This window comes from Tupaia chinensis, unplaced genomic scaffold (assembly GCF_000334495.1).
Source record: "Tupaia chinensis unplaced genomic scaffold, TupChi_1.0 Scaffold000622_1, whole genome shotgun sequence".
Classification (NCBI taxonomy): domain Eukaryota; kingdom Metazoa; phylum Chordata; class Mammalia; order Scandentia; family Tupaiidae; genus Tupaia; species Tupaia belangeri.
In genome coordinates this window covers 9245875-9259286 of record NW_006160142.1, presented here as the reverse complement: position 1 = coordinate 9259286, position 13412 = coordinate 9245875, and the positions used below count along the sequence as shown (strand labels likewise).

Below are 13412 nucleotides of genomic sequence, written 5' to 3'. Positions count from 1 at the left end.
CTTTCTGTAATTCATGCTATTAAAATCCCTAGAATCACAAATCAGTAACCAATAAAGATGGAAGATCAGTATATAGTTCCAGGCCTTTAGGTATACAGATGAGGTAAATACTCACAGAGGTATATAGAACATTAGCAATATATGTGCAATAGATCAGGGTTCTTTCTGTATGCTCAGTTTCATGCTCTTCTGACGAGGTTATATGTTGTTATTCATCGTTTCATCAATTTATGTTCTGTCTTATAAATATTGTTGTAAATATAAAATGTCTTTTGCATATTTTCTACTCTGCCTTCTACCTCCTTTTTCCCAACCAGTACTTCTCCATCTTTAACAGGGTTTTATAAGTAAAAGATGCCTCTAGACAGATATTGATTGGATCTGGACTGGCAGTTGACTGGTTCTCAGAATTGCAGTGACCCATTATATGTAGGACAAGAGATTTCTTTGAAGTTCATAGACACTTTTGGAAGCTGACGGCAGTAAAAATGTTTCCTTAAACAACAATAATAAAATGATTTTTATTTTTAATTATAATAGATCCTGTGTCTTTCTGGAGTAATAGACCTATAGTAAGTGAAAGAAGTAGAGTACTCTAAAAGGTATTTGGATACAGCAAAAGAGTCAACAGACTCTAGAGTGCTTGCTAAGGCAGGTTACTATAATTAGCACAAAAGATAAAGAAAAGCATCATTTAGCAGTGCTTTTCGTTTAATTTGTTTTATTTTATTTTCATTTTAAATCATAATGTCCTCATAGGACACCTTTCAAGGAAGGGAGTCATGCCCTGATTGATTACACAGTGCCTTTAGAGAAGCCAGTGGTTATAAATCTATTAGGAGCCAAAAGTATTAGGAAATTTTTATCAGTTCAACTCTGGGAAATTTCTTACATACTGTGGTTCGGTGTTTCTTTTGTGAATTTAGGAAAATTGTATCGTATTGAGAGGAACAGTGATAGGCATTCTGTTAATAAAAGCTCTGCTTATGCTTTAACCCAGTAGACTTTGTAATTTTATCTTGGCACCCCATGATTGGTACATGTACAATTTGTTTTATTTTTTATTATATTTATGAGTGTGCTTGTCATAGTTAGGAGATATAATCTAGAGGTTCTGAAGCTGAGTAAAATCAACTGGGTTGTATATGAATGGGGCTTATGCGTTGGCCTATCACAAGCCATCACTTCATCTATTCATTGCAGCTTACCTAAAGACAGCTATCGTTTTATCTGTGTATTTTATTGGTATAGTGGCATAGCTCATATGTATTTAGTTCTTTGTAATTAATAAAGGATGGATGAGCAAATTTTCTCCTTTGATCCTGACAAGACTCCTACTGAATTGAATAGAGAAAAGGAAGAGGGGAGTCATGAGCAGCCTGACTGTCTGAGGGTACATAGATTGTGAGTGAGACCGCAGTGGTACAGATTCAAAAAGTGAGATTCCAAATCCAATATTTCTTCTAACAGTTGTTAACCTCAGTGTATTTTGTGAGAACCTGGGAGAAGATGACTCCTTGTATGGTTCAGAAGGAATAAGAACTCTGAGGTACCAGGTCTTGTCAGTGTTCCATGTTAACATCTCAGCTTCGCAAGCAAGGTTTGTCATGGAGAACTCACTATTGAAAGATCTGGATTTTAGTTCAGATTTTCAGCCAGTTTGACAGTCATTTTATCACTTTAGACTTTTCTTCGACCCTGTAGTAAATATCTGCATTGCAAAATGTTTTAGATCAGTAGTCAGCAAACTATAGTTCCTTTGACCAAATTCAGCTCATTTTTATAAATAAAGATTTATTGCAACATAGCCATGCCCATCTGTTTATGTTATCTCCTATAACTCCTTTTGCACTAATGTCACGCATCACTTAATGATGGGGATACATTCTTTTTTTTTTTTTTTTGGAGAGTTTTTTTTTTTTTTTGTAGGGGGTGTGTCTTTGCCCACTGTAGGGCGTGTGCACTTGCCAGAAAGACAAAGAGAGACAGAGAGACAGAAAGTGAGAAATCACCCCCCAGGGGGGATGGCCACACTGCAATCCCTTCTCTTCCATTCTCCTCTCAGGATCTTGGGCACGCATGCACACGCACCCGGTGTGAGTTTAAGCCACTGCGTCCAGGACTCCAATCACAGTTGACTACATGGTAGTCCAGCGACATAGCCATTAGGCTAACTGCTGGTCGCGTATGATGGGGATACATTCTGAGAAATGCACCATTAGGCAGTTTCACAGTTGTGTGAACTTCGTAGAGTGTACTTACACAAGCCTAGAAGGTATAGCCTACTGCACACCTAGGCTATGGTATAGCCTGTTATAACCTTAGGAGACCCCGTCGTACATACAGTCTGTTGTTCACGGAAACATCACCGTGTGGCACATGAGCATACATTGGCAGAGTAAAGAAGCTGCCAGAAATCACATGCCCTGCAAAGCCCTTTACTAAGAAAATTTGCCATCTCCTGTGTTTAGTTTTCTCTATTTTATTTTATTTTATGCTTTATTCTGCCAGTGAGAGAGTAAAAATTTTCTTAAAGAAGAATTTTAAAGCATATTTTTAGTTAGTGGGTGGGAGAGTATTTGCTTGCCATTGCAGAAGTTCCCTAGAGAAGCCCTCTTTCTCATCCTAGGAACTAAGAAAGGTGTTTTCTAGGTCTATATCACATTTCCACAAATACAGGTTCAATTAAAGTACCTTTCCTTTTAATTTTTCCCATTCTGTATTGTCATTCAGCCTTGGGTTGAGCCAGTGGGATTGGTAAGAGGTGCCCCCTGGAGACCTCCTGCGAATGCTATTCCATGAAGTGCTGGTTTCCCAATGCGCGTCTCATACAAAACCAAACAATACAAATAATGCTTCCATTCTACCTTTCCTATGGCTGGTCTCAAGGGGGTGAGACTATCATCATAAAACACAACAAAGCTGCTATAGAAATGGACAGAGGAGATAGTAGTCTGAGAGCCTCAGAACCTCAACAGAAACTTCCTCTGAACTGACAGCTGAAAACTGCAGTGTTTCTTGGTTATTCGCTGAAACACAGAGATTGCTTATCTCAATGGGTAATTGCAGAAAACCTTTACTGTTATCTACATGTAAATTACTGAATAGATTATCAAAGAGATTATACTTAAAATTCATACAATATTAACTGAGAAGCAAGAATGATTTTTTAAAATCCTAGGTTGTTTGATAACTGCTTAGGTTATTTTCCCCCATTGTCTTAGATTTTTCCCAAAGTCTAACACTCAGAAAATGTTCAAGTTAGGTTAAATAATGTGGAGTTAAATTTATGGAAATTCATCATGGTATTGGCTCCCCAATTGCCTGTGTTATCTTTTTTGAAGCAAGTAAATACTTATTATTTATTTAGAAACATTCTTTTGACCAATCATATCATATATCTCTCTTTTCCAATATTTGTTAGACCTTATTTATCAGCATTTAGAACAAAGATGTATTTGCATAACTTAGATGATTCTTAATATCCCTATCATCAGAATTTGGAAGACAGATTGTAATATGCAGAGAAGCCAGACTGCGAGAAAAAAATTATTTTGATTATACTTAACTGCATAACCATGCAGGAAGAAAAATCTTGCTTATTCAGATTTCTGTCTTCAGCCTCTTATCTTTTCATGTCTTCAGAACTTATGTTTTGTGGTCTCAAAAAAAATACATACCAACTATTGCAACTTTTTGTAAGTTAAAATAATACCGAAGATAGGCCTGAGGAGTGGCTAAATATTGATGTTAGAGTCAAATGATAAGGTATCTCCAGGAGAACTTCATAGCACTGTGTAGGTTTGAAAGTATTTCTTTGCTTTTGGTACAGAGGTGAAGTAGAATGATTTCATATGGGAGAAAGATCTAGGCTTGGCCAGGCTGCTCAGAGGCCATTATAATGCTAACTTTAGTTGTGAATGAGGAATGTTCATGGAAGAAAAAAAAATCCCCTCCACTGGGCTCCAGTGTATGAGCCAGACAGAAGATACTTCCCCTCCCTGAGCAGCAAGTCCCATAGTGGGGTGTTTAGACCACATTTGATCTCTGCCTTGGTGATCCCTTAGCCAATCCATCATATGGAAACAAAGCTGTCAGAGCAGCGCCTTGGTTAGCCACCCTCTCAAATGTGTTCCCTGATTGACTGACATCCTGCCAGCTCATAAAAACCCTACATTTGAGGGTTTCTGCTTTCTGTCAGGCTTTAGAGGAAGAAAACCCATGGAGTCAGACAACCTGAGTCCATCCCAGAGTCAGAGCGACTCTTAGGAGAAAATAAGTTACTCATTTTAGGTTATTTTATTACACATTTATCCCATAAAATCCAGGAAGGAGCTGCTACCCCCATCATAGAATTAGTTCCATGATTGTATATCCCAAGAAATCTATGCAACTCACACAGGTTACAACAACTGACAATAGGATCTATTGCTGTATTGAGCTCTTACAGCATTAAAATAACAATCTAAGATTCCCCAGGATAATTTTCCATAAATCTAATACATGAGTTCTTTTTTTTTATTGAGGAGTAATATCAGAAATTAAACCTTATAAGTATCCAAAAGCAATTACAAAATGAGAGGATTATGGCGGCAATATTGTAAATGGGAACTCACTTAAATGTCAAAGCACTTGCCATAAAAGTGGCAATAATGATGCTAAACACGATACACTGAGTTTTCAAGTATTAATTCCTCTTTTTTTTTTCTCTATTAGACATGATGAGGTTCAAACTCCTATCACCAAACTGATTGTGGAAATAGTAATATCATCACCATTGTGTGCTAGAAATACAAATGGCTCTGTCGTTCTGTCCCACAGGCACTTACTGTTATAACAGAATATGAGTCAGGTATAAATCCCTAGAGGTAGAACGACAGGACATTACAAGGCTCAGAGCTCAGAGCATAACTGTAAACCTGCATGCTAATAAGCTCAACTTTTAAAGGTACCAATCATAGCAAAAATGGCAATAAACAGAATATTAATATTTTAGGCTGACAGTTACTATTTGCTAGTCATAAAATGGTTTTAGCTTTGTTGTAGTAGGTATTTACTTCTTGCCTACTTGTTGATCCTATTTGATCTAATTTCTTGAGAACAGCTACATGCCTGCTTCTCCTTCCCTCCCTTCATGAGCACTAATCAAATGCCTACTGTGTGTCAGCATTGGACTGAGCAGCAAGGAAAATACTAAAGGGCTTGAGCCTGTAACAGCTAATTGTCTGGTTTAAAGAAAAATACAAAGGAGTATACATGCCAATTTAAATAAACTCAAGGGAGGAAGAAAAATAAAAATAACTTAAGAAATCTTATTTTTTTTAAACATTGGACTTACCAAAGACCATTTCATATGGAAAGAAGTTTACAGATAACAAGACAAACAAACAAAAATCTCCTAAAAAACAAACATGTGAGTTACGCATAGAGGCTTCTAAACCAGGTTAGGAAAGGATAAGAATTATTGGAGCATGCCCAACCTTGGTCTAGGTGCCTTTACTTAGGTCTTTTGCAAAACAACTCCCTTGCAGAGGTTGTAAAAGAAATCTATACCCCTAGTTTTATAGATATTCAAAATAAAGACTTAGAAATGTCTACTTACTTTTAAACTCTCAACCCAAACTTTCCCTCTTCCTCAGGGAGATCCTTTTAGTTGTCTTATTGCATTGCCGTAATGGTTTTTGGAGGTGGGCATTGCTTTTTCATCTTCCCACCCCAGTGCTTAGCAAATACCTGCAGTATAATAGGTACTAAACACATGTTTGTTGAATGAAGAAACACTGACCAACTATTTGTATTGCAGAGCTGGGATTAATCTGCAATTAAAAAATATTCCTTTACCGATGATCTTTCCTCTATTCATGCTGCCTGTGTGGAAGAACGTTTTCAGAAAAAGAACCAAAAATTTATGTTCTGTCCTGATCCTGGGTTTTGATGAGGGGAGTTGATATCTAGATACCTAAATGAGATAGGCACTCAGGTAGTATGCAGAGAATCAAGGGTATTTTTAGGACAGTTCCACAAAAAGACACTGAGCCTTCTGCAATAAAAGACCTCTCTCATTTTTGCCTGAAACACTTGCTCTGATGTTTAGGTCTTCTGCATAATCATTCTGGTCTTTGATTCATTTTAATTTAGTGTCTGTGACTGTATGACCAATCTCAGATTTACATCTGGAAACTCAACAGAGAATTGCAGAATTTAGTGAAATCTGCTTACGGATGTGCAAAGGGGTCAGTGATTGCTTGGTGAATATTTGTGGGGTTTCATTTATATAATTTTAAATTATTTTTAATTGACACATAATTGTACATCTTTATGGAGTAAAGTGTGATTTTTCAGTATATGTATACAACATATAATGATGAAATTGGGGTAATAGTATATTCATCATCTCAAACATTTATTGTTACTTTTTGTTGGGAACATTTCAAATCCTCTCCTTCAGCTGCTTTGATCTATACAAAATTATTCTCAACTGTAGTTACCCTACTGTGCTGTAGAGTGCTAGACTTTCTTTTATCTAATTGTAATTTTGTGCCCATTAACCGATTTCTCCTGTCCCCTCTTCCACCTACTCTACCCAGCTTCTAGTGACCAATACATGTCTCTACTTATATGAGGACAGCTTTTTTAGTTTTTACATATGAGTCAAAATACATGATTTTTCTCTTCCTGTGCCTGGCTTATTTCACTTAACTAGATGTCCTCTAGGATCATCCTTGTTCCCTCAATGGACAGAATTGTAGATAGATGATAGATGATAGATTGATTTATTTTAATGGCTTAATTGTATTCAATTGTGTAATATACCACATTTTTTTATCTGTCTGTTGATGAATACTTCAGTTGATTTTGTATTTTACCTATTGTGAATAAGATGGCAATAAATTTGGAAGTGCAGCTCTACAATGTCATAATGCTAATATGAGTTTTTAGTATTTGAGAGGGGATTTCAGCATGGTTCCAGAAGCTGATGATTTCATGCTAAGATATACATGCTACCGTAAAAAAGCAAAGCAATAAAAATCTTTATTTTAGATGTAAAAAGAACAGTATTGTTTTGATTTTCAAAAAATCCTGTTACCAGTGCATTCCTACTGGGAAAAGAGGATCTTGGAAGTAATGAAGCCTGAAGTAAAGTTGGGAGATGCCTTTCTATTACCAGGTGCATATGGTTACCCTGATGTGTGAGAAACTTCTAAGCAATAATCAAGAGGCCTTGTCTTACAGGTAACTTCTAAGTAACTGAAGAGTCAAAAATAGGTTTTGAAAGAAGGAAAAAAGGTTTTTAATGGTGATCAAACAGCTTTAACCATCTCAATAAATAATGAATATTACTTAATAGAAAACATAAAAAATGAATTTCAGTGCCCTGAAAAACTAGATATTTGCACTTATTAGGAAAGCAAAGTACACAGATTTGTGCTTTCTCTTAAGCCCTATTGTTATGGTACTTTCATGAATTAAATCTCATTTGCCAAGTATTTTACTTCCTTTCCTCCCCCTCCCCGCCCCCCCCCTCCACCAGCCCCACTGCCCCTTCCTCTCTGTGCCTTTTTTCTTTTTCTGGGCTGGCTTGGAAGTGATCTCTGAGACTCTGACTGTACTGTGTTTGCTAGAGCTTTTACTTATTTGTTTAATTTGTTGAAAAGACCATCCTTTTTGGTGATCTGGTAAACCAGGTCTCTTCTCTCTCTTTCTCCCTCTCTCTCTTTCTTTCTTTCTTTTTTTTTTTTTTTTGAACAGTTTCTGTACTGACACAGAAAAGCTTTAGAACATACCCTGTGTCCAGTAGGTAGGAGACACACATACTTCCCTCTCCACTTTCTTTTTTGTCTCTCCCTTTTCACTTCCCCAGTCCTCCTTTGTCAGTCACATAGGGTTTCATTTCACCCCTTTAGACAAAAATGAAAGTCAGTCATTTTCCTCCTACACGAGTTACCAAAACTTTAGTGTGTCGAAAAGTGACCTTGCCACAATCTCCTCTCTAATTAATCTATACCATTTTTTTCTAACACCATCACTGCCCATTAATCTAGACTTCTCTTTCACAGGCTCCTCCTGCCCAGCATCTTCAATTCTTTCGCTACTTGTTTTCTCTCTGAGAGTTGCAGTCCTCTCTATGTCATTATTGAATGTTACAAGCAGCCTTTTATTAGGTTTTCTATCCAACAATTCTCTAAAATACTTTTTGACTATTGATTACCAGATTTATATCCTGTAAGCACAGCTCTGGATATATCTCTGTGAAGCTCCAAAACATTTGCTGTTAACCTGGTATCTCCAGAATAGCATACAGACTTTATATTAGCATTCAAGCTTTTTCTGAGGATTTGGGATGTATGTGGTGATAAGTAGGTGAGAACAAAGCAGAGAGAAGAGCAAATAATAGTATCTTCATTTCGGTGTTGTTCCTAAGGTTAAATAGGATATTTACAGCTTACACAATAGAGTCACTCAGCTAAATTGAGCTAAAAAATGTTGATTATCTTCTAGGATAGTGTTGATTTAAGGGAGAAAAGAGATTGAGTTTCCCTCTTTATTCTGGGAACATCATATAAATATTATGATAGTCTTTGAAGTAAGATAAATTTTAAGACAATTCTATCAGCTCATAGAATTAAAACTTTGATTCAGAATTTGTTCATCGATCCATTTTTGGTGTGTAAATTATTTTGGAAGCATTGTAAAAACAAAAATTACGCAAACCCTTGCTACAAAAAATCTCACGTTAGTGCCTCACAAATGGAACTATATTCTGTAATTTAAACTGGGCATTTTTAATATAGTTTAAAAAATTACATGGCTGTATTATTCAAATGAGAAAAGTAGTTGATGTGCATTCAGATTAGTTCCTTTAATAATGCTTTTAAAAAACTCTATGGCTATTACTGACTCAGTAGTACAATGATAATTTGCAATGCCCCATTGGCTTCAATAAAAGGGCAAAGAAAATGGTTCAAGTTATCTTAGAGAGGCTGATAAGAAGCAGTATAAAAAGAAAGGGATTATTTTTTAAATTCAGAAAATAAAAGGCACAAAGTGAAATACATGAATTCTACCCACTTATGTTCCCAAAGAAGGCCCCAGTTTCTTGGATACCAGTATAAGCTGAATTTTTAATAAGAAAGTTTAAGCTCCTATTTACTCTCTAACTATGAGTATGCTAAAACTTGGGTAGGAAAGTTCTGGAGCTCGAAGAGTAAATAAGAACTAAGAAAGATCAACCCACAAGGTGCCCATACCCCTGGGGGATGCTTTCTCTTTTCCTTTCTCTCCAGTGCCCTATAGCAAAAATCAAAAAAAAAAAAAAAAATTAGGCTTCTTTTTTTTTTTTGTTTTAATAAGAAAGTTTAAGCTCCTATTTACTCTCTAACTATGAGTATGCTAAAACTTGGGTAGGAAAGTTCTGGAGCTCGAAGAGTAAATAAGAACTAAGAAAGATCAACCCACAAGGTGCCCATACCCCTGGGGGATGCTTTCTCTTTTCCTTTCTCTCCAGTTGCCCTATAGAAAAAATAAAAAAAAAAAAAAAATTAGGCTTCTTTTTTTTTTTTGGAGAGGTTTTGCTATAGGGCATGTGCACTCACCAGAGAGACAGAGACAGAGAGACAGAAAGTGAGAAATCACTCCCCACGGGGGGATGTCCATGCCATAATCCCTTCTCCTCCATTCTCTTCTTGGGATCTTGGGCACGCACGTGCCTAGCGTGAGTTTTAAGCCACCGGGCCCGGGACTCAAACTGTGGTGGACTCCATGGGAGTCCAGAGACATAGCTATTAGGCTAACTGCTGGTCCCAGATTAGGCTTATTCTAAAGCTATTACCAGAGTTTTTTAGGACATAGGAAAATTCCACACTTGTTTTATTATGATGTGGCAAATTATGATAAAATAACTACTTGCCCTCAAAACATCAAGTTTGAAATCACTTGTTCATCATCACTGACCTCCATGACCTGTGATTACACATTTCTGGTTTCCCATTCCATCTATGGCAGAAAATCTAGCTCAACCTGGTTTTCCTGATTTTTACTCTCTACTGTTACTTTTCTTCTATCATTTCAGAAAACGAATGCAACTCCTCAAAGGCCTAAGCTGACACTGACAGTTGTGCTGTTTGACCTATATTTGTTATCTAGAATTGCATTTGATTGAATTTTAGAAAAATAATAACAAATAAAATTAAAAAGAATTAAAATAAAATTAAAAAAACAATTCTTTTTTAAAAAGAATATATTTTATTAAGAAAAAACATTTTGCTTTCTATAAGAAAAAGTAGTTCACGAGTCTCCTCGGTAAACTAGGCACAGGCCTCATGGCTGACTACGAGCAGGTCCAGAAGAGGCCTCTGAAGCTGAACGGTGTCGCAGAGCTTGGCATGACCAAACGAAAGAAGAAAAAGAAGGACAAAGACAAGGCGAAGCTGCTGGAAGCAATGGGGATGAGCAAAAAGAACAAGGAGGAGAAGCGGTGCGGCCTGGACAAGTGGACCCTGGCCTAGGCGGCCTTTGAGAAGATGCAGGAGAAGTGGCAAATGGAGAGGATCCTGAAGAAAGCATTGAAAACCCACAAGCAGAGAGCACAGGACTTGAACAGACTGCTGGATACTCTGACGGAGCATTACGGCATCCCCAAAGTCAGCTGGACGAAGTAGCCTCCTGGCTCTGGGTGTGGAGCGGCACCGAGGGGAAGCAGGAGATGCCAGGATTATGTTGGGCCCCTTTGCCATTTGCTAAAATTACTTTTTAGTACACAGACCCTTGCTTCTTCTACCGGGACAGCATTTTTCAAAGCTGTGTGCCCTTATTCTGGAACGTGATTAAAAGCAAGACAGTCCTTTTATTCCATTTTGGTTTCTTGAGAACACATAGAAGATAAGTCATTTTAGGCCAGCAGGTGGCACGGAGGTTGAAGTGGCTGGATCTCACATAGATGTCTGCATGGTTTGAGTCCTGGAACCAACGGCTTGAAAAACACTCCAGGCCCATGTTCGTGCATGCCCAGAATCCCAAGAAGAGAATGGAGAAAGGATTGTGGCATGGCCATCCCCCTGGGGGGTGGTTTCTCCCCTCTCCCCACCCTTTACTTACGTCTCTGTCAAATGCACACATCCTTTGGCAAACTAGTAAAAGAAGGCTTTTCAGTTTGGACTGAAAAAAGAAAAAGAAAAAGTAGTCACACATGGCCTTAAACAGTGTTGAGCTGTCCAAAATTCTTAACTTATAGCCAGAGAAGAAATAGTTTCCTGTCATTATAAAACTGTTGTTTGTAGTTGTATTTTCAAGTGTTTCTTCAGCGACCATCTCTATTTCCTCCTTTATTTTTACTTGCATTTTGTCTTTGACTGACAGCTAAGAATGACATTTAATTTAAATTTCCCAATTAATTACTACTTTTAAACACCTGACAGTATCACTTTTTTCGGACAGTCCATATTTATTAATAGAGACTCATTTCCATATTTACTTTGACATTCTCTTGAGATCCTGGGGACTTGATGAGACTAAGGGGTGTCCCAGTCAGAATTGAGATGTCTTAATGTACCTTTTACCTTCTTCTCTAGATAAGGGAGAGACAAAAGAAGGAGCAGTGATCTGCTCTGAAACTGTATAATATGCTGGGCTCACAAGTACTTGTCATTGTTCATCAGTAGTCTATCCATAAAAAACTCATTATATCATTGTCTACCCTTCCTCCTTTCTTCTGTCACTCCCCCCCACTCCCTTCCTTCCTTCCACAAAATCATCATTTATTGAGCAACTAGTAAACTAGTCCTTCTGTAAGTGTTGAAGATAGTAAGACTAAAGCATGGTCTTCTCCGGGAGCAGAGATGAGAGTCACTGAATATGTTTGAAATAAATATTGAGTCTTTGAAATAATTTACTAACTTGCCTGTAGGTATGATAACTCTTTTGCACACATAAAATACTCAACTTGTTAGCAAGGTTATCTTCCTAAGCAATTATTGAGTTTCCAAAGTGATTTAAGTAAAATCTATATTGCCTTTGGCTTTCCAGATCATTACTTTGGTAGAGAAAGATAAAGCAGGTCAAGAAAAAAAAAAAAGACATTATCAAAATGATAAATTCAATGTAAAAAATGTTCAAATTTCAACTAACTGTGACCAACTATTAAGAACATTGTGTGTGTCTTAAGATGAGTAAAATCTAAAACTCTACACACATTGGTAAGGGCTGTTAAAATGCATTTTCATGTTGCATTATGGAAAGATTTGCATAGCTTAATATAACCAAGATGAGGATATCATTTAAGTATCAGATGAACCCTTCAACCTCTGGAGATTTTCTTCTTACAAATGAAAAGCTTAAATTGTTACTCGCCCCAAGAACCAAAGAGGACTCCTGATAGAACTGAAATAGCATACAGACGTAAAATGGATAAAGAAAAATCCTTGGAATTTTTACAGACATAGCTTATAATCAGCCTATGGATTTCATTACAGGTGAAGGAACATCACTGAAACAAATTTGGAGGGCTTCAGAAATAAAAATTTATACAAATAAAAATAATATTGTGTATCTCTTACTAGCAGGATCAAAAAGTACTATAAGAAAGCTTCATGCTTCTGGGCACGATATAATATCCTATGGAGACTAGAAAGCAAAGCTTGGCGTCCCTGCTGGGCTGTGGCATTCACAAGGAAACTCAGCTGCTCTATAATGCCCCACACAGGAGTCCTAATTCTTTTGGGGGGGACACTGAGCACAGAAGCCACACACAGTCTTCTGATTTTGAAACCTGCCTGTCCTATTTATTGACAGCAGGTCTATCTATTTTAACCCCCAGAGCTTCTTCCCCAACTGTTTAATACCAGAGTAACAAGTACTTGATAAAAGCATGAAACGTTTCTTTGGATTCTGTCTTCTTCCTTCCTTCCTTTTTTCCTTTCTTCCTCCCTTTCCACCTGAAATTTAATGGGGTGAGCAGTAATGCATTCCATAGCCTGTACTTCTCTTGCCCCTCATTTATGTCCCAGTGAATATTTTCCCTGTGTCCTTTGAGAGGGCTGTGTGGCCTCTTACACACAGAGACCTGTTAGTTCCAAGAAGCAGTGGAGATGATAAATGTCACAGCTGATGGAATACTGAAGGGTCAGAGGACTTTACGTTCTGCATAAAATAATGCAGCACAACTGTTTTCCCCTAATTTCGTGACCCATTCACTGAATGACAGTTGCATTCATTCTGATAATAGTCATTGGTGTCCACATAAAAGAAAAAGGAATTATTAAATTACTTGGCAATGTAAAAGTGATTTAATTCTCCTAGGAAATGTGAGCTGTAGCAAAGCCACCCTTTTTAAAGGCAATAATTTTTCATTTTGTCTTAATACCAGTGAACTTAGAAAAATAATACCTATCACTAACATTTTACAATTCATTTACTTT

The 13412-nt window shown here is 37.1% G+C and overlaps 1 pseudogene; it reads left to right on the top strand.

Annotated features, from left to right (window-relative positions):
* Positions 1 to 10319: 10319 nt before the first annotated feature.
* Positions 10320 to 10658, top strand: LOC102472915 (protein FAM32A pseudogene; annotated as a pseudogene).
* Positions 10659 to 13412: the final 2754 nt, after the last annotated feature.